Source organism: Bombus vancouverensis, chromosome 15, assembly GCF_051014615.1.
Source record: "Bombus vancouverensis nearcticus chromosome 15, iyBomVanc1_principal, whole genome shotgun sequence".
NCBI classification, from domain to species: Eukaryota; Metazoa; Arthropoda; class Insecta; order Hymenoptera; family Apidae; genus Bombus; species Bombus vancouverensis.
In genome coordinates this window covers 5,154,041-5,178,468 of record NC_134925.1, presented here as the reverse complement: position 1 = coordinate 5,178,468, position 24,428 = coordinate 5,154,041, and the positions used below count along the sequence as shown (strand labels likewise).

Below are 24,428 nucleotides of genomic sequence, written 5' to 3'. Positions count from 1 at the left end.
AAAACATGAGAAAGTGAGAGCCTTGGCTTTCCTCGAGAAATTTGTTATGGTTCAATTAACCCGATGGGTTGGTAATATCGTTTCGAGTGACGCATTCTTCGTGGATTTCATCGAGTCGTTCGATGGACAACTTGCCTTTCGACAAGCTTTGTTACCTTGGTTACCTATATATTTGCTGTATCATTAATAGAGCATGACGTTTGTTTCATTATTTTAATTACTTATTATTACTTAGTATTATTCCAATAATTTTATTATTTCATTTTGACGAGTGAAAATTTCAATGTACAAGAATGTAGAGAATGGACACAATGCGTAAGAATATACAAAATATCGAAAGTAAAGTAATCGTTGCGATATCTAACCAGCGAAACAAATTTATTTCTTCGGTTATATTAATAAAAATATGAATTTGTATAAACGTTCGGTGTCTATATTAGCGAGCAATTTCTCTAGAAAATTTATTTCTATATTGCAAAAGTTTACGTTTAAATTAATAGATTATTATCAGAGATAGTTGGTATGGAAGTTTCGTTTGAAGAGGAATTCGGAGAACTTTCGAAACGAACATTTCTGTGAAATATTTTGAAAATGATTCGAGTTAAATTAGGTTTGAGGTTAATGAGGGATTTCTCTTTACCTCGTGTAACATAAGAATTTGTGTATCGATACATATTCTCTTGTTGAATGTATCTCATGTGGAACTTGATCGCCATCGAGGGTGAAACTCGAGGATGCAAAAAGTTCATCAGAACTTCGCTCGTATACACGTCATGCGTACCGATGATTAACTCTCTCGCTAAAAAAGTTGGCAGTCTTTTGCAAGAGCACGGTATTAAAGCACATATTCGACCTGGAATTAAACTTTAGATTACACCATTGAGAAATTACGACAGAAATTACATAATCGACAAGTCGAATCTAATTTACTACACCGAAAAGCGCGTTTATAAAATTACGTAAACATCATATTTATCGATATAAAATGAAAGTTTAAAAAAAACTTACGCTATGCTACGTTACATTATGCTATGTCGCATTGAACTATATTTAACTATGCTCGTATTGTATCGTACGGTATGGTACACTATGCTACGTTTCATTATGCTATGTAGCAACATTTGGTGGACTAGGTTACTCTATTAATTACATACCACACAATGTTACGCTACGATACGTTGCATTGCACTACGTTACGTTGCACGACATTGTATTACACTAAGTCGTATGATAGTGCGTTACACTACGGTAGGTTGCATTATCTTACGTTGCTGTATGCTTCGTTGCACTACAATACATCGCATTTTACTATTCTTCGTTGTATAATAGCTACCTATTACGCTAAACTCCACATTATCTTATGCCACTTTGCGTACTGTTAACCATCGTCTATTCGCGTGACGTCTCCCTATACGCTGTCCTACGTCACCTAATCCCATTCTACTTCACCATGCATTAAATCCTTCTACGCTACATCATCCTACATCCGACGTGTTGCTAAATAAATTAACACCCCGCGCCAAACACCGCTATTAGTACACAAGGATAACTTTCATGGAGGGCCTATAGGCGCTGTTCGCAATCAAAGGGTTAACCATCATCAAGACACATCGAGCTCGGTCACGCAGTTAAAGATTGGCCTCGATCTAACGAGCGAAGATTGGCCTCAATCTAACGAAGAAAGTATACAGCGCGAAGCCCTCTTCGATAAACAAAAGCAAAGCACACACACAGTATCAGAAAAGAGAAATATAATGTCAGAAATATGATAATCGGGTGACGATGATTGGTCGGATCGTTCATTTTGGCGCCAAAGATTATCGTTCGTCGATGACTCGCGCGAAGTTGAATGTTAATTTAATCGAAGCGCATACGAGCCTGTAATCGGGAAGATTTATGAGAAACCAGTTTGGCCGGCCTCTCTTAACTTGATAATGTTAACGAAGGCCAATTTTGGCGTAACAACGATAAGATCGATGTTATATACGTCCCTTGAGAATTCTTGAGCGACAACCTGCCCGTATATAGCGATCTCCAACGGCGAACTGGACGACAAATTTATAATTATATAGGGCTTATTAGGGCGGATAGTTATTTGCACTACGTCCTTTTAATTTTAATATTCGCCAATCCCTAAACAGATCAGTCGAACCAAACTTCGTCCATTATTGATATTAGATCAGAGAACGATCAAAGTATAGTACCAGAGAATATTGTTCCGAAAGATTTTTCCATCAAGATAAAAAATATATGAAAAGACATGTAAGAAAGATAAGCCAGGTTTTATCCCTGTATTTTACAAAAGTTCGTTCAAATTACTAAAAATTCAATTCTCTAGCTACTAAATTTTCCTAGAATTTGTATAATAAATTAGAAGTTAGTTATTTTTATTGATCTGATAACTCTAGTTACTAACTGGTTAAAGAACTAGCAAGAATCACTACTCTCGCTAACGGTTATAATAATTGGCAAATTTTTAAAGAAAGTTTCGAAGTATCGAAGAAAGACGAGCTTCGCCTTCTTTGTACTTACCTACTTCATCTGTAAACAATTTTCTCAGGGAAAATCGAGATGCATGGAGGCGATTGTTCTCGGATTGATATCTTTCTAATCGATCGAGTGTCTGGATGCCACCTGGTCGACCTAGTAGTACAGTTAGACAAGTGGGAGTGGGTATTAACATCGTGGCTCAGGAGGATCGAGGTTAACGATAAGTTCTCCGTTCGCGGACTAATAAACGTCTGGGAAAGGGACAACCACCAAGATGTCGAGGACGGCGATATCGAACCATTCGATTACGCTGAGATATAGCAGTTTGCGAAAGTTCGAGTTTAATTGAGCTTCTCTTGGAAATTTAAACCTTCCACTTCCTCCGTACCTACTACGACAAAGACTGACACGTTGAATTAAGTATTTTCCATCTGTCACGTGTAACATGTCGATCGATATCAAACCTAGGTATAGTTGAATTTCTTTCCAATTCTTCACAATGTATTTTATATAAGTTTAGCTCGAATGTATCGATCAATCTGTTGCTGTTATCTAATTTTTAAAAGACGATGATCTACTTCAAAGGATATTGAATAATAGAAGAAGTGCTAGAAAAATCAAAATATAACGAAATTATCTTATAATCAACCTTTTGCAAGGATGATAGTTATATCTTAGACAATTTTAACGTTTTTACTCGAAATTAAACAGGTAGAGTCGGAGAAAAGAAAATTGTAAATTTGAGAAAATGAATTTATCCGTCGTAGGCAAAAGGAGCGTTCCGATCGTAGATTGCAACTGTACAATATTTGTGTTTTCACGGAAGTAAGAGATTTCTGTCATCTGTTCGGATGAAATTGTTGAATGTTAATCGTTCGTTCTCGTATACTTCGAGTCTGTCTTCTATAGAAACGGAGGACGGCTACAGGGACGTCGAGGACAACGATATCGATTCGTAAAATTTAGAACATGTAGACAGGAGACTCGTATCGGATTCGCATCCAAGTTCTATATTTACAGGCGAACAAATATTCAATAGAAATAGGAAATGAAATCACGCACACATACACGGATATAGAATATCCTTTGCTTTACAAAATTCGATTCTTTATCACGTACGCTCGGTTCTAGTAAGAGCTCGAACAGAAATTCCAAGTGGAACGGAGATTTAAAGGGCCGGCCGATTCGCGTGGAAGAATTTCAGGAGTAGAGCGTACCGGTTCCACAACCTGGAAACGATCACGAGCCGTGCAGTTTCGTCCATGCAAGAACGGCGACGCTTTAATACGCGGATAGAGCAGGAATCTCGTTGTGGTTCTGCTCCAATAGCCTGACGGCTGGTTTTCTCGTATGTTCGGTAACACCTACGGTTCTGATCGATTTATGGACGATGTTAACATAACTAACAAACGTCACTGACACACGTCGACGCACGTTTAAGTTGTTATTTCCTTTCTTTCCTTTCTATTTTTCTCTTTCTCCTGGTTGAAGATCCACGATCAGTTGGAGTTGCTTGAATAATTCGAAATACTTAAAAATTATTAGATAGAATTCCAATTACGATAGCTGATCAATGTAATTTAATTTGATAAGAAAAATTTGATATTTTCTTTTTCCCTTCTCTTTCTTTTTCTCTCTTTATTCTGTCTGGTACAATTGTTAGCGTGGTGTAAGGTTAATAAAATGTAGTTCTCGAGTAGATCGAGTGTGTTCGAGCTCGTCGAAGTAATCGAATTAGCCGGTATAATCGAGCAGTCAGCTCGCTCCGTTGGAACATGTGTTACACGGACAGAATTTCGATTACCCTGTAATAGGAACGTAGCGCTTAATAATTTCAACGTGTCCAGAAATGTTATTGTTCTCTAGTCTTATTACTTTCCCGGGGAAAAGACAATGCTATTTCGAGAAATGGAAAAATGCTTGTATTCTTTTTACGTGTCGTTTGATTTATATTACAAATATATCGTATCATATATATACATATTCATATCTGCAAAGACCAAAAACGAATTATACTGAAATATTGTCTTTGTTAATTTTTAGTTGCATAATCGTAAAAGTTTGTAACCCATAAATAGATTAAATTGATAGGTCGAAAGTGCAACACTTTGACGGCCAATGAAAAACGATGCGGTTTTGTAATAAATTACGAAAGCGCGAGTGCAGGAAGTATATTTTCTATATTCGTAGTAAACGGATGTTATCCCCGAAGGCTAGCGTCCCACGTGCGACACACCAGTCGTCAAAGTAAGCAAGCAAGTACGTTCAACAGCCTTTGTCCGTATTCAGTGCCCTGTACACGTGCTGACGGTTTCTACGGAGTTGGCTCGATTAAGACGCGTAGCTGTTTCTACCTAGGGTATGTAAGAACATTACATGCAAATACGTGGAACGATAGTCAGGCGTTGTCGCATACGAGGCTATACAGGCTTGCTTTCCACCAACGGATCCTGATAATAATTTCTCAATGAAAAATATCACCGATATTTCCACTGGAACTCAATATCTCGAAGAATTTTTCGATATCGGGAACTGATACACTTTAATCGGCTATTGAAGCAGTTTTCTTCTTCTTCCTTCTATTTTTTAAATTCCTCGAACATGCTCTGGTCCTCGTGCGATAGAAACGATACAAAATAATGAAAAAATAAGGGCAGTGAAAAGTATCGAGTTTGCGTTAAATATCAACGGATATTTTTAAGATGTCTTTCACCGACGAACGTTATAAATTAAAAAATTGGCGAAGGGACATTATGTCATAAACGGTATTCTTTAGAATTTATCATAAAATTCACGATGCCCTATATCATCACGTTACGACACACGAATCTCTGAAAAATAGATTATCTTTTGAGAACTTCCACATCCATCGTATATGAGTGAAAACGAAAAGAGTAGTAGTTGATCGACTGCTCATAAAACTTTGCATAATAATATATTCGCTTCCAAACATATAAAGCGGCGATACGAAAACAAGCTCGTAGTCGTCTTCGCGTGGGAAACGCTGAAAAATTTCAATCAAATTTTGTACCATTTTATTTCCACAAAAATGGCGTCTTTATTGTACGAAGATGTAAACATACACTGCTGGTCACAAGTATTTGAACGTTTCGTGGCGTTAACATAAATCGAATGCTTTACACTCTTTGTATTCTTTCAATTATCTTATCATAAATCCAAAAATTCATTCGTATCCTATGTACCTTATAACGCAAAATACCATTAGAGTAGAATATCAATAGAGTAAAATCCGTGAATGTATCGAAATAATCGTAACATATACGCGTCCTGGTACTTACAGCCGACAGTGTAGCTGCTTAAATTAAAACGAAAACATACCGACAAAGAGGGGACAAAAGGTGAACCAAGTGAAACTTGGGGGCGGAAAGGAAGAATCGAAACGAAAGGTATCGTCGGTCGAGCGACGACCGAAGATCCTCCTCGAGTTGTGTGTGAAACGATGGCTCGAAAAGAAAAAAAAAAAAAAAAAAACGAGGCAAAGTGAGGTGAAGAGAGCTGACCTACTGTGGCAAGTGGCTCAGGGACGTCGCTGTCCAAATCGTCCCCCCGAACGTCCCCCTCCCTCCTCTTCTAGACCTTCTCCTCATCCGGTACCACACACACAGTATTCAGGTCTTTCTCTCTCTTTCTATCCTGTTTCAGAACCCTCTTGTGGCTACTCTACCATTCCATCTGTGCCTCCTTTCCCTCGTTGCCTTCACCCTTTGCCCTCGACCGTGCTCTATGAGGTCGATAACGGCTATCAAAAAATGAAATGAATACACACGAAGGCTTTCCAAGCCTGGGAACTGGAATGCATTGTTTGGTCTGGCGTATAGAATGTAAGGCTGGGTGTGGACTCATCCTTGGACTGTCTGTTTAAAATGGCACCATGGCAGTGAAGAAAGAATCGAAGCAACGAATGGACCGCGGATGTTTATGCATTTATGGACAATTGAAATATAAAGGAAGCTTTCTCACTGTGTGTATGAGAGAGTCGACCCACCATTTCGACCCCACGTATTTTTAAACTGAAATTGAATATACAGAGTGAGAGATTTATCGCAGGAAATTTTGATCCGGAGGATTTTCAAAGCAAAACTCGAATACAAAACGTATTTATCCCTCCAATCTCAGTTTGCGAAGTTTTATAGAAATAAAGAATAGGGCAACGAAACAGCGATACAGTTCCTAAATATACTACGTACAGAGATAAATAGTATTAATTAAAGTGGTGCAACGAAAATAAATAGATATATACGTATTTATAAGATAGCTTTCTATTTCGATAAAAGTTAAAATTAATTTTATCGGAAGACGTTGCACGCTTAAGAATGGCACAAATAAATCGAAAACCGTTTACTTGCTAGTCGTAACGTTAAAAGCAGAACTCGTTATAAAAAGGTATTAATGCCATGATCCGGATTTACTCGACTGCAAAGAAAGACCAACTCGTATTTATTTGCAACGTAAATACCTGCGTACTCCGTATAGGAGACAGAACGGAAAAACATTGATGCTGGCCAGAGTTACGGCGGACTTTCATGATCTGTTTCGCCCCTTTCCACGCGGTTCTTACGGCTTTTTCGCGGCGGAACGCCCACCGGAGGAAAGTGAATCATGCCGCGGCCGAGTGAAAAGTAACCAGTGAAAAGTGGCGAGTGCCTGGGTGGAATGGAGATTTGAAAGTTTCTGCCTTTAGCTTCTAACGCCGATTTTCACCTCGACAACGTGGCCACCGACGACGATTGACAATCGAAAGTAGTTAGCTGAAAGCTGGTCTTCTTTCCATCTTGGCTGTCTAGCGGCGAAATGATCGCGTGCTCGATACCTCCGCGCTCCTTTCGATCGAATAATATAAAATAGAGCAAGCAGTGATCAGACTGTGTTGAGAGAAACGTAGAATTGCTGATTTCAATTAGTTTTCTTCGTCGAATAATTTCGCTGTAAATATAATTCACATACAAAATGATATAATACGTTAATTTAGGATAATAATATATTCTATACGCGATATTTCATACGCTAACAAACTATGCTTGAATAAATTGTCGAGACATATTAGAAAGATCGATTTTAAGGTACAGAGCACCAAAAAATCAATCGAAATCTCCTCTAAATGAATATTTTTAAGAAGAAATTGCGAAGGGAATGAACATAAAATGTCAACGATTTTCTGTTTCTTTATGTTTGCCTTGTACCAATCTTCCTTTCATTTTTTGGTTTCAGATGTCCTTTATTTGAACCGTGCTCAGGCCTCGCTGCCTGAACAAAACGAGCTATGTCGACGAGTAAGTAGCACGTCAATACATTCTTCTACGACTACCATTGTATCCTCTCTGTTATCGTCCTTCTTTGTTCAGTTTCATTCATTTCGATACTTTTTCGAACCTAACAGAACGATCTATCGTAATCTTGTGAAACAGAAATGAATGAAAAATCATTATGTAATACAGATATATCTAATGTATTTTCGATAACAAGAAGAAACAAAATCTCGAAGTATTAACAGTGAGAATCCTTTTATGTAAAGAACAGGCGCTTGAAACGCGGATTTGTTTCTCACAAAAAGGAAGTTGTGTGTTGGTTCTATCTCGAGTTACATCACGACTCGGCGTGCGTATCGAGCGCATCTTCAGCCAGTAGTTTGCTTTGGAATCGGCTCGTATGCACGCGAATCGTTCGCTACACCGCGCCATTTGTAATAACGCGATAATTAGTAAACGAGACCGCGCCAAAGTGATCCGCGAAACCTGTTTTCCTGTTTACGCTCACCTCAGTTTGATCTTTAACAGTCTCTCCTGGCCTTCGCGCTAGCTCGTACCGGAATTCTATAAATTCCTCGCCAATGCATGTTGATTCGGCGGTGTCTTCACCGAATACGATTCTTAAATCGAATGTACGCTATTGCTTAAAAATATCCACACGCATGTACCTCTTTCATACGACCATGGTCGTTATCTACCTTCCATTTCGATTTTCTTCCTAATACAAATTTTACAATGAACAAATAAATTGTACAGATAATAATAAATGTAATAAATTAGTAGAAGCATAAAAATTCGTACATCGAGTCTCGTAAGATCTTTGTAAAACATTTTTGTAAGACGTCGATCTGTAAATTCATGGCAATTTGAGTCGATAGGAAAGCTGCTTAAACTCTGTACAGTCGCTCGATCTTGTTAATTTCTCGAGGAAGAAATTGCTTTCACTTTTCCGCATCGTCTCCTAGTGCGAAAGCATCTTCGAGGAAAATTGACGCGGCTAGATAATTCCTAGTTAGTCTTCGGGAATGTTTAACCCTTCCTTTATGGGGTCTACGGTAATCGATAGTATTTTACTAACGAGGACGAAGAAGCAGCAACCGGCAATTCGCATCCGTGGCATCGCGTAGCCATTGTGAATATGCGAAAGTGACATCACTCGTCCTCGGTTACATAAAGATATCGTCGCTAATATCGACGATCCTAATGCATTTATTACGCGAACATCGCCTGTGTGTCGTTTCTATTTCACTCTTCTCTGTAGCCTTGTTAAAAACATTTCCTAACGAATTTTGCCGCAAAGCTCTTTTGTACGCGACAACGTGTGACGTTAATGGTGATTTTTATTCTAATTGAATTTCGTGTTTAAAACCGAGCTGTTCTCGTATACAATCCTTTACAGTTACGCTGTAGAGGGGGGCGATTTAGTTAGCGAACTTGTCACTTGCAGTACTCCTATACTCTCCTTCCCTAGACCCATACCCGTACACTTCCGGCTTAATCTATTCAAACTCGGCAGAACTCTTGCAGCCCTTCCCAGGTACCGCTTATTGTCCCATACAAAAGTTCTCGATTATCCAAAGTATACTATTAACTTAACTATAAATCGAATTAAAAACACGTTTCTCTTTGGACCAGTCAGCCTAGAAACTTCAATGGACATTTCATAAAAAATATCTGCTTTCTGATAAATTTTTATCGTGAAATCGCTGTCATTTGCCAACGTTAATTAATTCTTTGCATTCGTTGAAGTTTCCACTTCTTTGTCTCGTACACTTATTACGCATTTCGAAAGTTTGAGTAGTTTCGAATCTAACGGGTCTAGATCCTTCCTTATTTCTTACGAATCACAGGCTATGTTCTTCTGGCGAATATACTGATTCATACGGAACAAATTCGCAGAGAACATTGGCCAAGAACGTTCGGATTATTGGTTCCACGGGAGAAACGAAAGGCAGCGCCGCTTCCGGGATTGCGCAAGCACGCGGCGATACTGAACGGGAAAGCGCACAATGGGCGAGAAAAGGCGTGGGTATACGTAGACGCGACCATCGAAATGGTTATTTTCGACTGTGAGGTCGTCTAGGACGCATAAAACGAGCGTTCGAGGACATCCTTCGCGTACACCAACTCTCACTCTGTTCCTCGATTCTATGCCAAGCCCACGGGAGACATAACCCCGTGTGACCTCCGTGATTTCCTGCTCGACCACCACAATCGGGACCATCCTTTCTGCTTCATAGAGAATATAAATATATTATGTGATACACGATGTTCCAGTGACGACTTGCAATTAGAACAAATTTATGGAAGTAGATCGTTACTGGATCGCGGATCTTTATGCAGATTCATAATTGATTAAATAAAAGCTAAAGAGAGGCTCGTAGTTACTTCGTAGCTACTTCATGCAAATTCATAGTTCTATGAACATAAATGTTTAAATAAGGCTAAGGAGACGTTTGTTTTAAAAATTCTAGCAAGTATGACAGTTTAGAGATTTTATATATTTCTTAGTGTACTTTACATGTTGCGTAATTATCGATTATTGTAAAGACCCTAGTATTATTCTATTAGCGTGAACAGAACAATAGTATAATAGTATAAACTTGAGCATTGCAATTTTAAGTGGTTGAGTCAGCAAATAAATTAATTACGTAGCTCGTGTTATTCTGAGTGATCCCTCAGTTCAGCCAAAACTCGTCGACAGATTAAAATTATTGTCACAGTGAAACTAAATACGAGATAATCCTTGAGTAATTAAAACGAGATTATTTATTATTCATTTGTATTCATACATTCCTCCATTGTGTTTTAATTGTGCATGTACATACTTACATGTTCTACTTTCGTATCTCTGTTTCTTTATTCTCTGTTTACCACTACGTCTGGCAATACGAACCGCGAAAAGGTTAATACGTATTCCTAATGGTCAGACGGTTTTCCTTCCATTCTAACGAGCCGGTTATGATTCAGTGGCATGAATAATCGTAGAAAGTCGCTACCCGATTTCGTTTGTTTTCGTGGAAAACCTGGGACCTTGTTTCTTCTAGGTGTCCTATTTTTTTTCTACCATCGAAATTGTGCAAGTTAACACGTTACGCACGGGTCACCGAGTTTTCCGTATTTTCTGCTCCGTTAGTAATCTCTACGCTCACGAGGGATATCGCGCGCTTTCTTCGTCGATCTTTATTGAACGCGGTTAAAATAAATTTCAGAGTCGTAGATTCTTTTCCTTCGGTTTACCTTGGGAATTATTTTATTTACCTTGGAAGTTACTACAGCGCAACCTCTATTATCCGAATATCGGTTTTCCGAACATCGGTTAGTCTGGTAAATATTGTGCATATTCATTCGACTGTGAGATACAAGCTAGTATACTGTAACGTCCCCGTGAATTGGGGAAAACGTAATCCGCTTAATGATTGAAAATTATTATATATTATATTAATATAAAATCAGGTTAACGATCATGATTATCGATTATTCGATAACCAGTAATCAATGATTAACGAGTAAGGAAAGTATTAAAAGTCGTTGTAACCAATGGCCATGATTAATTTCTTAATCATTCATCGTGAAACGATTACATTTTTTATCACGATTGCAGTCCGTAATTTTCCTGTAATAACGACGCTATGGATATTTCAGTTGTACCGAGTCGTAGAACGCTAAGGCAATCAGAATTATGTGAGAAAGTTTATAAACACATACGATAAAACGTATTGTACGTACAATTTTCAAAATGTACAAATACACGTTACAGACCCTTATAGAATATAAATGAATCACCGAATGATTTAAGAATTATGATTTTTCATGTAGAACATAATTTCAATGCGAGTCATTCAATTATCCAAAAAATTCGATTATCCCATTGTGAACACAATCCTCTTCTTTTGGCAAACAATAATCCACTTGTGTAATGAGACTAAAAAATTGATAGAAAGTGAAGTTGATCGATTTGGCTTGTGGCAGGTTTAGCCGCAGAGAATTGTTTGTGATATACTACGTCAATTTTTCTAGAGAGTTTTGCTTAAGAAAAAGCATTTCTTTCGTTTGCTGAAAACACAGCCAATGAATCCTTTCATATTTTTCCACTTCGTCAGTCGGAAAACGGGTTTGCTCGATAATTCGAGAAATTGAAAACGGTGGACCTGTGGTATCGCGCGATCAGGTCGAGAATCGAGCGGAAAATCGATGGCGAGCACCAACTTTTTTTTTCCACGGTGCCACCCCGTTGAAACGACAGGCCAACCTTAACCTCAGTGTCGATAATCAATGGAATCGATCGTAGGCTCGACATGAAAGTGTCCCAAGGCTCGTCGCCACCGAAGGCTGCGCGCCGTAAAACGGAACCTCAGCGAAAATTACCCAAGAAACCTTCGCGTGTCGACTGCTTGGTCATTCTTGAGCTTCGAATTTCTTTTTTTTTTCTTTTTTTGTTCGTTTGTTCGTGCGTTTAACCACGTATTCTGTACAAAAATCCGTGGGATATTTGGAAAAATATGGTAATGAACGTACGTTGGTTTGAAGAATTCGACGCAGGCCTCGAGCAGATGCAATTCTGTCCGAGTTTAGTTATCCTTGTTTGCTTACAATCACAAGGATAATTATTGTTGTTAGATCTTGAGATTGAAAGAAATTGATTAGAGGTTCGAGGTTTTCCTGTGCACTGGAAAGTGTCTCTGTTTAAGGAAGTTGTTTAGAGAGCGGGACAAGTGGAATTCAACCGAGCAAATGTAAAGGTAAGATTGGATTGAGTAATTGAAATCTACTATCGAGCGAACTTAGCCTTAAACCAGCCAAATAAATTTCAAAGGCGTTTAAATGTCTCGAATCAACGCAGACTAAATTTCTTCAGTTTTCTTGAAATCAAAATAACACAGTATTTTTTCCGTAATTGATGGAAAATCGTGACTCCTTGGTAATCACGTTATCGCGTACAGACCTCGATTCCATGTAATAGACTCAGCATTTTGCCGAACATAGAAAAGGATATTGCGAGTGGAAGAGAGAAGGACTCCAAGAGTCGGCTTGATGAAAAGAAACATATCGCCTAGACGATGTTAACGCAACATCGGAATCTTTTAATTTTCCATCTTTATCGAATAAAGCTTTTACCAATATACGATTATGACAAGACAAGACCAAACACGATATATTTCGCAGCATAGTTGCTTATTTAGTGACATTAACTTATTTTCTCTCGACTGGAATGTGATTTAAAATGTAAGTACGATTTAAATTATATCGTGTCTGATCTCGTTTTAATCAGAAAAATCTTACAAATAAGTTGGTAAAAGTTTAATTTGAAAAGAATCAAGAATAGAAAAAATTTCCTCATTGTCTCGTGGATAATCAGTATTTTTCCCTGCGCGTTTTAATTCGGATCAACTTCAGCCATCAAACTTTGCTGTGTTTCAAAGGGACTACAGTTGCCCCTTGGGGGATCTTCTCCCTTTAGTAGGGATGACGACCTATCAATTATGAGAAACATGAGCGACGATCAATTACAAAGAAAACACCGTATTGCCAAAATCGACTATTCCCCGGTTTAATCGGAATCTTGTCCGAATTTAGCGTAGAATTTCTGTCGTTCGTGGAACGGGGTTAAGGACAAATCAAAGACACTGGCAATGACTCTCCAATCATAATGGCCGATTTCCAAATTCGCGTTCAAGGCTACCGTATCGATTCCCGTCACAAGTGTCCGGATGCTCCGCGAAAACTTTGGCCTTCGTAGTCTCCAAAGTTTGCAGGAAATTTTCCTGTCGGCATATAGAGACGCGCACCATCGAGTTCGATTGGCAAAATCGAAGAGAACTTAGTGGAAGCACCAATAAAAGCAATTAACGCCTCACGGACCCGTGGCTGATGCCGTGAGAAAAAGCAAGTGAGAATCGAGAAGGACATCGCCTTAGTCCACGCACAATTAGAATATCCTGACATTTTCTGAAAATCCTCTCTCGTCAATCTTCGCGTTCACGTCGTTTTCACGCTGTGAATTTTTACACAATAGCAGTTAGAAACTGTGTAGTCACCGCTTTGGCTGTTTACGAAAATAGTCGTATTTACATTATGAATCTTTACTTTCTCGATATCTTAGTACGATAGCGATTCAAAGATGTCAAGATTACAAAGATCGTCGAATTTCTGATCTTCTTTCCTATTTTCTTGAAGCTACTTGTATTAGAGTATTGTGTCAAAGCGATTACAATTCAAATATGAATTGTTGAAAAGTTGAATAACGATGAATACAAAGATGTATCGTGTTATGAAACAGACCTTATGAATTGAATTTGGAAGCCAGACGTTGCTTGAACTTATCATTGAGCAATTTGTTCACGTGTATTCGATATGTAAGATTCTCGTCGGATAACTAATATATTTTTTTGCTGGCTAATTAAAATTGATGATCGACGATTCATTTTATGAAAGATAGGCAAATTCGACAAATTCCGTAATCGCAACAAGACTACAATTTAATATTCCAACTTAACGGCTTAATAAATTATTATAAAAAATCGAGTGAATCGAAACCGAAAATATATTCGCTGAATGAAATCACGTATCAGAAACACGATTAGATGTTCGATTAAGCGTAACGTTCGCTCATTAAGACGGCGTAAAGTCGGAGAAAAAAATGCAAAGTATTCGATGTAACAGTACTGTGGCGAGGCAAGACTATATCACCGTTTTATAAAGGTAGTCGATGGAAGCTCGTTACGCTCGCGATTCTCACAGCGACGAGGAATAATCGTAAAACTTAGTTTCCTTTTGCCCGCCTGCCCTCCGTTGCTTATTAATTCCGCCATAGCACGGTTCCATTTCGCGAGATTTGCATTCCACGATGGGATCGCTGCTCCGACCGGGTCTCTTTTAAAAGTGCAAAGTTCCACGAAGCACGCCTCTGCGTCGTGTTCGTTATTTCACACAGAGTGATGGTGAAGTAGCGCTGGAATAATTTAAGCAAGTGCCAGGTTATTGTTAAAAATAACGATACGCAGCTGTTTTGTTTTGTTCGCACGTATATCCATCATTTCTCGAAATCTCCTACGGTTATCCAAGATTAGGTTAGCAACAAGAGGACAAACGTTCTCGATTGTCGTCGATATTCACCGCAATAAATAGATTCTATAAAGAAATATTTCCAGAAATATAAAAGGTCAGGTTTTACATGCATATATCATCAGTTGTTAGCTGCGTTCTAAGTTAAGATTCGAACGAAGGATCGGGGCTATATTTGACACAGATAGTTCTCTCTAGCTCGATCTTTCGTTCGATTACGAGCAACGTGATAAACAAAAAAATCTTAGAACAGCGGCCTCGATTCTGTAAGTCCATCTGCACGAATCCGAGCCATTGGCACGCACGAGTCCGGATAATTGACACCGCGAGCCGACCCGAGCACCGTTAATTAATCAACCGTTCCACAGATTCCTAGGAGCGGTTCCGAACTGTTTGTTCGCGCGAGCGATAACGTTTGACCCGCGGTTCACGGTTCGTATTTCTCAATCGGAATTATGTCCTAGGGCCGCATCCATTAAACATCACCTGCGAACGTATACTATATACACTGGGCAATATTACATATTTACATACATATTTACTGGGCAAAAGCGCGGAGGATAGAGTTAAACGAATTTCATTTCGAATAAACGTTAAAACGTAAGCGTAGGAAGAACGTGGATCGATCTGTCGAAGGTCGAATTGACTGGGTGAAGACGTGGCGAGGATATTTATTGACGTGGAAATATATTTGATAGCGGCGGAGACTGCAGAAAGATCGACTTGAAACGTTGATACGCTTTATCGTGAATTGTCGGAAATTGGGAAGGTGGCCAAACTTGGTAAATCGATTTCAGCTGGATACAGCGAATAAATATTTGTATCGCAGAGAAGGATACGTTAATCGATTCAATCTGGATCCGTACGTCGTGTATCTGTATGTTACTGTTACGTAAAAAGATGATTTTACGTAATATTACGTAAGTTTAATAAACCGAGCATCAGTCTGTATCGCTGGATAATAATTACAGTAATTTTTGCTTTCCGATGTATACGAGATGCAAAAAATTTTCCGATCCTTAGTGATTAATAGCGGCTAGAAGTACAATTTCATTAGGATTTTATTAGACTGTGAGAAATATGATTTAATTTATTCTGCTGATAAATTAGCCGTAGAGAAGGACGAAAGCGATAGGAACTCGACGCAATTGATATTTCTTTCTAATGAGAAAAGTGAAGGTTTCATCGTGAGACTGTTTTAAAACCGTAAGAAAGTAAGAAGATCGCGAATAATGGAAAATAACGCGAGATGAACATTTTCGATATCTGTAACAATAAGTTACAGAAAAATAAGAAAGAAATAAAATCATTCGAAAATAAGATACTTGAAATTATCTCGATCGGTAATTGAAATATAGTACAAACGATTAAAGGGTGAATAAAACATTGATTTCGATCGAAGGTCAAGATCTTGGCTGTTCTTCAATGGGCAACCGACGAAAGACGCGGAGGTGAAGGTCATTAGTGATGCGATCGAGAAAAATCTCGAGGAAAATTGCTCCTTTAAACTTTCAACAGGGTAGAAGGATTGGTCACGACACCTCAACCAGGCCACAGATATTCTTTTCTCTTGCGTGCTTTAATTATCGATGTTCGTTAATTTGCCACGAGACGCGTCGGTGGATCGAGGGAAATTTCACTTGGCAGACACGCCGTTGATGGAAACGTCCATGAACAGAAAATACCTTCCGTGGAAATTAGGCCGAGTGGCGGACCTTGTTAAGCTGTTTTATTGACGCGAATAAGGGCAAGTCGCGTTTCGAGGTGGAAATGAAAATAGGGGAAAAGTCCTCTTCATTTCTGGATAATTTTTTAACGCAAGAGACGAAGAAACTTTATCTTAAATTACAATTAAGTATTTAAAGAGAAGAAGGGTGATACTTTTCGATTTTCATTTCCAAAGTTCTCTTCCATCCCTCTAACTTGTCGCTTTTCTTCCCTCGGAGCATCGAAGCGTCTGTCGTATAAGCATCGATCAAATACGCTCGTTTGAATGATAACGCAGTCGGTATCCGATGATTTCCTCCTCTCCACGCTAAAATCCCTTTGCTGAATGTATACATCAGAGCTTGTCTGAGGGGTGCAACCCTCAAACAGATATTCCAACGCAATGTTGTCGAGAGCGATCCCGCGAATCGGATATACGCGAGGGTCGAACGAATATACGCCGTTAATCGAAAAAAAAGGTAGGAAATAAAAGAGAGAGGGTCAGAAGAAAAAGAAGAATTTCGCTGGTTGTATATTCTGCGTTTAATAAGTCGATCGTAAGAATAAATATAAGCGAACCAACTCGATACTTGAAATTTAAAAAATTATGGTAAACGACGCAAACGCTAAAGAAATATAAAAGCAATCTTTTCTATGGAAATAGTTTATGTAATAACGATATTTGTTTAATATAAACGGATCAACATCCTTTGTTACAAATAGCAGAGTAGACGAAACGTTGAAGAGAATAAAAGAGATGTACAAAAAAGTTCGGGCGTATTACAATAACGTTAAGGGTACCATGTCGATTAGTCGTGAAAAACGTATATAGCTTCTTATTCGACGCAGTGGAGCGTGAAAATGAAACAAGATGTGAATTCCATGTAGAATACGATGATAAAAGTTACCAGCGCTAGAGTAATTTATTGTAGCTTTTACGATTATCGCCAGACAGAGGCTAAGATCGTAAATATCAAGTAAACTGTGGTTGAAACCAGTCTACTCTTACTATTTATCTTACCTCTAAATCCGTGAAGATAATAAACGCTAGACGTTCATGGCAATTTTTTGTAAATTTTCACGTTTCTTTATACATATTGGAAATCTCTGTTTCTGGCACTTACGTCGTTTACCATATCAACCCCTCAATTTATTTCCAATAGAAATCTAAAATTAATTTCGGATCTTAAGCAAAAAAAAAAAAAAGAAAAAAAAGGAAAACTTACGCTATCGTACGTTTCAAGAAATTCCGATACAATGTGCGAATGAATCACGTGGTCGGTGTGAAAGAGGCAGTACCACAAATACCCGAGATTAGTATCTCGCGCGGAGGTCTAAGCGGCAAATAATAGCAGATACGATTAATAATTCTCGCGGACGCGCTGTGCGATTGTTACTGAAAGCGGAGATCACCTAACACGTGCGACACCTTGGCCCACAAGAGGGATTTGACCCCATTTTTATTGCGGACGAAACGCGCCTTCTACCTCCCGCTCCTATCTGCGAGAAGAACAAGTGTCATTGGTCGCTAATGGATTAAACGCTTCGTGGCGAACAGAGAAAATGTTCTTCGTCGTTCCGTTACATGAAAAATTCATCGTGTTCGAATTGTTCGTGATCGTAGATTGTGTGGTCGATTTTCCCTTAAAGGTATATTTCAATTACGATGGATCAAGAATTTCTGGGGATTAAGATCGAAGTTGGAGCGATTCGATGAGTTTTAATCAATCGAATTAGATGGAAGTGCAGAATTGATACTGGCAAGAGCTTTCGTTCTCTCTGACGCAAATATTCTGGCCTTCTTTCTAGTTGATGATTTTAACCCTCAACTGGTACTGTTGGATTGTATAACACTTTGGATTATATTTCAGTTAAATGCTACTGTCCTCGAATTTTTGTGCCACGATCTCACTCTTGCTTCTGACAAACAAATGTACTTTATCGCAAATATTCCAAAATATTTTCAAATATCGCCTTAAATTTGTTGAAATTAATCTTTTCTAGATCTAATCTGTTTAATATATTTTAAATAAGTGGAGTTAAACAATGAGAATGAGAGATAATTTAAGAGGTTAATTTGTGCTTGCTAAGACCCCCGCTTCTTAAGAACCATCGTCTCGTTAGATTCACTTTGACCTTATGCTTCTCTACCATTGGTTCAACCACAATGTCCATGCTTCTGTATCATTAAATAAATCGTTTGCTTGTATGAAACTCTTCTTCCCTAATTTTTCTACATTCCTCTTTTTTTTTTTTTTTTATCAAAAGATACAGATCCAATTTTGAAGAAAACAGTTGGATTAAAGTCAAGGACATTGTCCAACTTCCTTGTAAATTAGTCAATGGAAGTGTAGCTATTAAGCGGAATTGAATAAATGTTTTTTATCTCTGTGTTCAGAATTTATTTTGAATTGGGTCGGTCAGATTAATTAAAATTCTACGTTCTGTGTTCGTATTCGGTGATTAATTCGGAATGAGCCGAAGCACGTGTTCTCTTTAGGTATCATCGAGAAACTTTCGAAGAAACAAATCATTCTTCTTGCTCTCTAATTATTCCGTTACGTTTACTCAAGAAATTACACGTGGGGATTTCTTCGATCCCAAAAACTATGAAAAACAAATTTAGTTAATTATAGCTTTTCCACTTTACCTTTATCCCTTTTTAACTTTTTTACTTTATCATTTTACTAACCATTCTTACTTATAGCTGGTTTACTTAACTTTTTTATCCTTTTCGCTTTCTCACACCTTTTTTATTCTAACTTCATCACGCTTAACGGCTCATAATAAATACGCAAGCGATTCAATCATCGATCAATCACCATTTACCACTACACTTATTACCGCAAACCAACAAAACCGTGATCACTATTACAAAGAGAGAAATTTCGAAAGTCACATACGCGATATTCAAACGAGTCGAGGATCGTACAAATTTCATCGTTTTTTCGTCGATACACGCAAGGACGGTGATAGAAGCGGATCATAAGCTCGGGTCGATTGATCGTGTCATCTCCAACGCTTCTTCTCGCTGAAAGTGCGATACTCACAGACCTCTCTCTCTCTCTCTCCCTCCCTCCCTCTCTGTTTCCCACCTTATGTATAAAGTGTGTCCTGCGAGCTCTAACGGTCTTCTGCCTTGACCGAGTTGAGCGAGGTCCGTGTCAGATCTCCGTCTTGACTTTGACTCCGTTTTATCGTAAAAGTCATTTCCACGATCGTCGTTCGATCTTTCAATCGTGCCTCAAGATCCATGACAAAAAGGAAACTCTAGAATGAAACATGTAACCTACAAGATTTTGCTCGTTATTGTCGTATCTCGAGATTCACGACATATTGCTCGATCTCTCATCGATTTAGTGCTGACTAACTTTTGTTCCGAATGTCTTTTTGACAGATTGTCGAAAGTATCTGAAAAATCGTGGCGACTTTTATATCGAACGCCCCGTATATTAACCCCTTAACACAGAAAATTTTTCCTCGGCTTATTGTACAGACGACGACGTCTGTTTATAACAACACATGTAACGTAATATTGCACCTGTATAATATACTTTCTATAAGATATTATAGCTTGAATCAAAATCAATGGATAATTCGATTGAAATAAAAATCAATGGATAACTCGATCGATATTATAATTACGTATATTACGTATATTCATTACGTACATAAATTAATATAATTACATATATATTCGCATGCAATTTGGTTTATAAAAGTTTTCAAAAAACGTAACAGGCTCCATAATCGCTTATAATATACAAAGATCGCTTCAGAATGAATGATTGTAGTAGTCAAGAGGTTCTGTCAACACGTGAATCGATGATAAAAAGAAAAGGACGAAATGAAAAATGAGAAAAATGGCACGGTAACACGGTATCGATCGTTTAGTCGAACAGACCATCTGTCTGTTTCTATCGCAGTCTTGGAGGTTTCCTTTTTCCACGATTGGCACCAGCCTCTTGGGCCGCCTCCAACTTACCTCGACGCGCGTGTTCTCGCGATGCTGCACCGTCGTGCCGTTCCTGAATCCTTAATGCGACCTTATCGAGGTCTTCCATGAGGCAAACCGGCCTCACACCGTACGAGGAAGTGCGGGAAACGGCCACGCGTGAGGTCGAACATCCTCCGGATGTTGTGTCCATACTGCTTTCTATTTTTTATTCTTTTAAGCACGTTGCCGTAATTTCTGTCACTTCTATACTACGATTGTCTTACTATACAAAAGAAAGCTGTGTTGCCAGTAGGTGTCTGGTAGACAGGGAAAAGAGTACACGTAAAATTTTAATCAACAGGTTAGGTACGCCAATGTTTACTATACGTTTACTATAAAATATTTTACTATAAATGTTACAATGTTTACTATAAAATATACGCCCTGTTTTTCTTTCTTTCTTTTTTTTTTACTTATGATTCTATTGGTACAAGATAATTTCACTTCTTTTCCGCTATTTTAACCGAGATTCCAATATCAAAATAACACGTGATATTACATTGCATTTTAGATATTATATATTGAAATATTTATGTATTTGTTCCCTTGCAAAATAATAATCCTGGCTTTGTACTCTTTTCTGTGTCGGAAAAATATTACTAACACAAGAAATACCTTTGAGGAACGTTTCATTTTCTAGAAATGGTATCACAGTCGGAGGCGAAAGAGTTACTTGTACGCGTTTCATCTGGAAGCACATAGTAAATCATGAAAAAGGTCCGATTGCCAACCAGTTCGATGATACCTCAATCGTATGTCTTAACCAAGGTACCGAGAAGCAGTTAAAAGTCAAGACACGTGATTTATATTTCGTTCGCGTCGGAATAACTCCAACGAAGTCGATGGTTGGTCGATTAAGTTTTTGCGGAGGATCGTGCCGTTGCTATCAGCGAATTGATACTCCCGCTGCTTTTACTTCGGACTACCGTTCACGGGGGAAATCTCTTCTGTGTGTATAAGAAGAGAGCGCGGCAAGAGTAATGGTCATGGTTTGTGAAATGAATTTACATAGCGTATCTAAAAAAAAACGTAATTGATAATATGTTGAGATGCAAAAACGTTTGGTAAACTTGTCAAAAGTGTATATTATCGGAAACTTTACTCAATGAAGGATACAACTTTAATAAAAACTGAAATTGTCATGCAATTGAAAGCAGATGGTGAAAGAAAAATTGATTGAAAAATTCCAAGATATCTTCTTTTCTCTATTGTAAAACGCATTTTACCTAAACGTAGCTGGAAATTAAACAAAATACCGATATGTTTCGCAACGTATGTTGAAACAGATTAAACGGTTCGAAGTTTCGTAGTTTCAACTGGTCAAAACACGACCTGACCAAATTTCACATTTCGCCGGCAACATACATATACACGCACGTGTGTATAGCCGTTTATTCTCCATAGGTAGCACAATGTGTAGCATAGGTGGTAGCTTCGTTCTATCGACCGAGCACAGCAGCTCGTCCCGTGACCTGACCTCGTCTGAACCCTCCATTCCGCTCTGCCTCGCTCTCTAACACAATCACCTAGTCCCTCTCCCTCTCCTCCGCCCTTCTGTCTGCATCTCTCTCTCTCTCTCTCTCTCTCAATTCGTCTCTGTCTGCCTTCACCCTACCAATCTCCTTCTCCTCCTCCTCTCTTCAACGGTGGTAGTTTCTTCTACCCTGCACAGTCACCATCTCCGCCACCTCTCTTTGCTCCTCCGCCACCGTTCTCCAACCGTACAAGAACCCTACCCGCCACTTTCTACACAATATTAGCGGCTAAACTGGAGCAACGCCCGAAACTCAAGCTCACACCCGTCCGACATCCGGTATATTTTGTCGATGAGCCTTAAAGAAGAAATATTAAGAAGAAGAAACTAAACTTTTCTGTAGAATTTTCCGCGAAACTGTTAAACATAGGATTATTTATCTAATTTCTTCGTGAAACAAGACACATTTCTGCACTATATCCTTGCCTATTACGTGCTCTTCAATTTCTCGTAAACGTATAAAGATCCGTCATGATCACAGTGCTAATGGCTAAAATAAATTTGCGAGCTATACTGGTCATCGCCGATCCCATTTAACCGATCCTCGCCAATCGTACCGGTGTACGCTATAATTTAGAACAAGTTGGAAGTTAGAAGTTGAACACATCCTCCGTGGGCCGCAACCCCTTCACATTCGCTCTATTTGCACACTTTCGAGTCTCTGTGTCGATACCTTTCGTGCGTATCCTCGATCGAGCCGAACGACGAGCGTAAAAGGAGAAACGGAAACGCCGTGCTTCCTGCTGGTTTCCGACTGGTCGAGCGTTAACAAAAATTTCTCTGCCTCCTCCTCGTGCAATTACGCGGATTGTTAGCAACTGTTTGCAATTTCGTACATTCTTTTAGCTTTTTCGCGTTGCTTTTACATTTGATTCGATCGGATTCCATTTTGAGATTGGTTGGATTTATCATTGTTAGAGGAAGTGTGCTCATCTAAAGTAAACGCGTTTCGAAAGTTAAAACCAGACGATGGAAATTTCGAAAGCCGAGGACAAGGTTTGTGTGTTCACGGTCGTGTGAAATATATATTATCTTAACTTTGCTCCGACTTCCGCTGGGACATTGTCGCTATGTTCCCCGTACGTGAGACATTTTCAATGATGAAACAAAATGTGTGACTTTATGATTAGACCACGTATGTATGTGATTCGATCTGTAATGAATGTATGACACGTTGAAAGAACCAATAAAGAAAGATTAGACGTAATTTGAAATCGCACCTTTCTATGCCGTGTCTAACGCAAACACAAAATTTCTCTTCTTTTCGCCACGAACCAGAACCTAGGACCCCGATAATTAAACCTTCGGTCCCCATTCGAGTCTCTCCATCGACCTGTTCGCTCAGCAGATGGAAATTTCCAAGGATTCGTTTCCCCTTGGTCCTCGAGGGGACGTCGTATAAAATCTAGGGTGTCCGTTACATATACTCACGATTTTATACGTACTCGTCAAGCGAGGAAAGGGACGAGAAAAAAAGAAAGAAAGCAAACGAGAAGTCAGGATGGGGAAAGACGAGAACAACGAACGATGAATATGAAAGCTATTGGTTAAGATTATCTTTCTTTGTAAAATCTTGCGTAATCTCATGAAAAGTCGTAATTCAACCTGTAAAGAATATTTACGCATTGAGAATTGAAGATAATTGAAACAAAATCTCGTCGAAAGGTAACGTTTATTCTTCTTCTTTTGTTCGGTCAAAACGTGGATGCTTGTTGACCAAAAATTTACGATCAGTCCGGTCGAACTTTCTCCGTTTTCCATTTCACGTATTCTTCGAGCAAACCTCTCTCTCTCTCTCTCTCTCTCTCTCTTCTTCCTTTTCTCGTTTCTTTCTTCCTTTTCGATTGGTGCGTCTCTCTTCGGATTGGCTCGAGCTGCACCCTCTCTTTCTCGAGCAGCTTATTTGCGAGCGATGCCAGAATCTGAATTCATACGGGCCATTCGAGCATTATTATGCATTGTTACTGCTCGGAGCGACACGAAGGAGTCTGTGCTTTCAATGCATCCGGAGACCGTAGGCCTCGTATATAACGCGGACCGCCATGAGTGTCACGACAGGGATGAACAATGAGCCTTTACCATGCGGCTCTCCGCAATCCTCGCCCTCCCGTTGCGCCGCGAAAAACTTTCTAGGCTGTTTTCACGATAAATTCCAAATACGACGGTCCATGTAGTGAGTTAATCTTGTGAGAGTTTGTTGATAATAATTCCTCTGACTTTTGTTTTATTTGATGTTTTGGAACGTTCGTGTGTTAAAATGGGCGTGTGGAATTAATAGAAAGATTTATTACGTTGTATCAAATTTTTTATTTTCGCAACTTCTAGCTGTTTTTATTGTGAAATGAACTTGAGCGTTAAACTGTGGATT

At 38.8% G+C, this 24,428-nt stretch overlaps 1 protein-coding gene across 4 annotated transcripts in view; it reads left to right on the top strand.

Annotated features, from left to right (window-relative positions):
* Orc2 (origin recognition complex subunit 2) overlaps nt 1–24,428 on the top strand; it is a 113,359-nt gene that overhangs the window by 58,259 nt on the left and 30,672 nt on the right. For all 4 annotated transcript variants that reach the window (XM_076624971.1, XM_076624974.1, XM_076624973.1 and 1 more), the window contains one exon: nt 7,720–7,781. The gene's annotated coding sequence lies outside the window, so the exon portion shown is untranslated. The remainder of the gene's footprint in view (nt 1–7,719; nt 7,782–24,428) is intronic.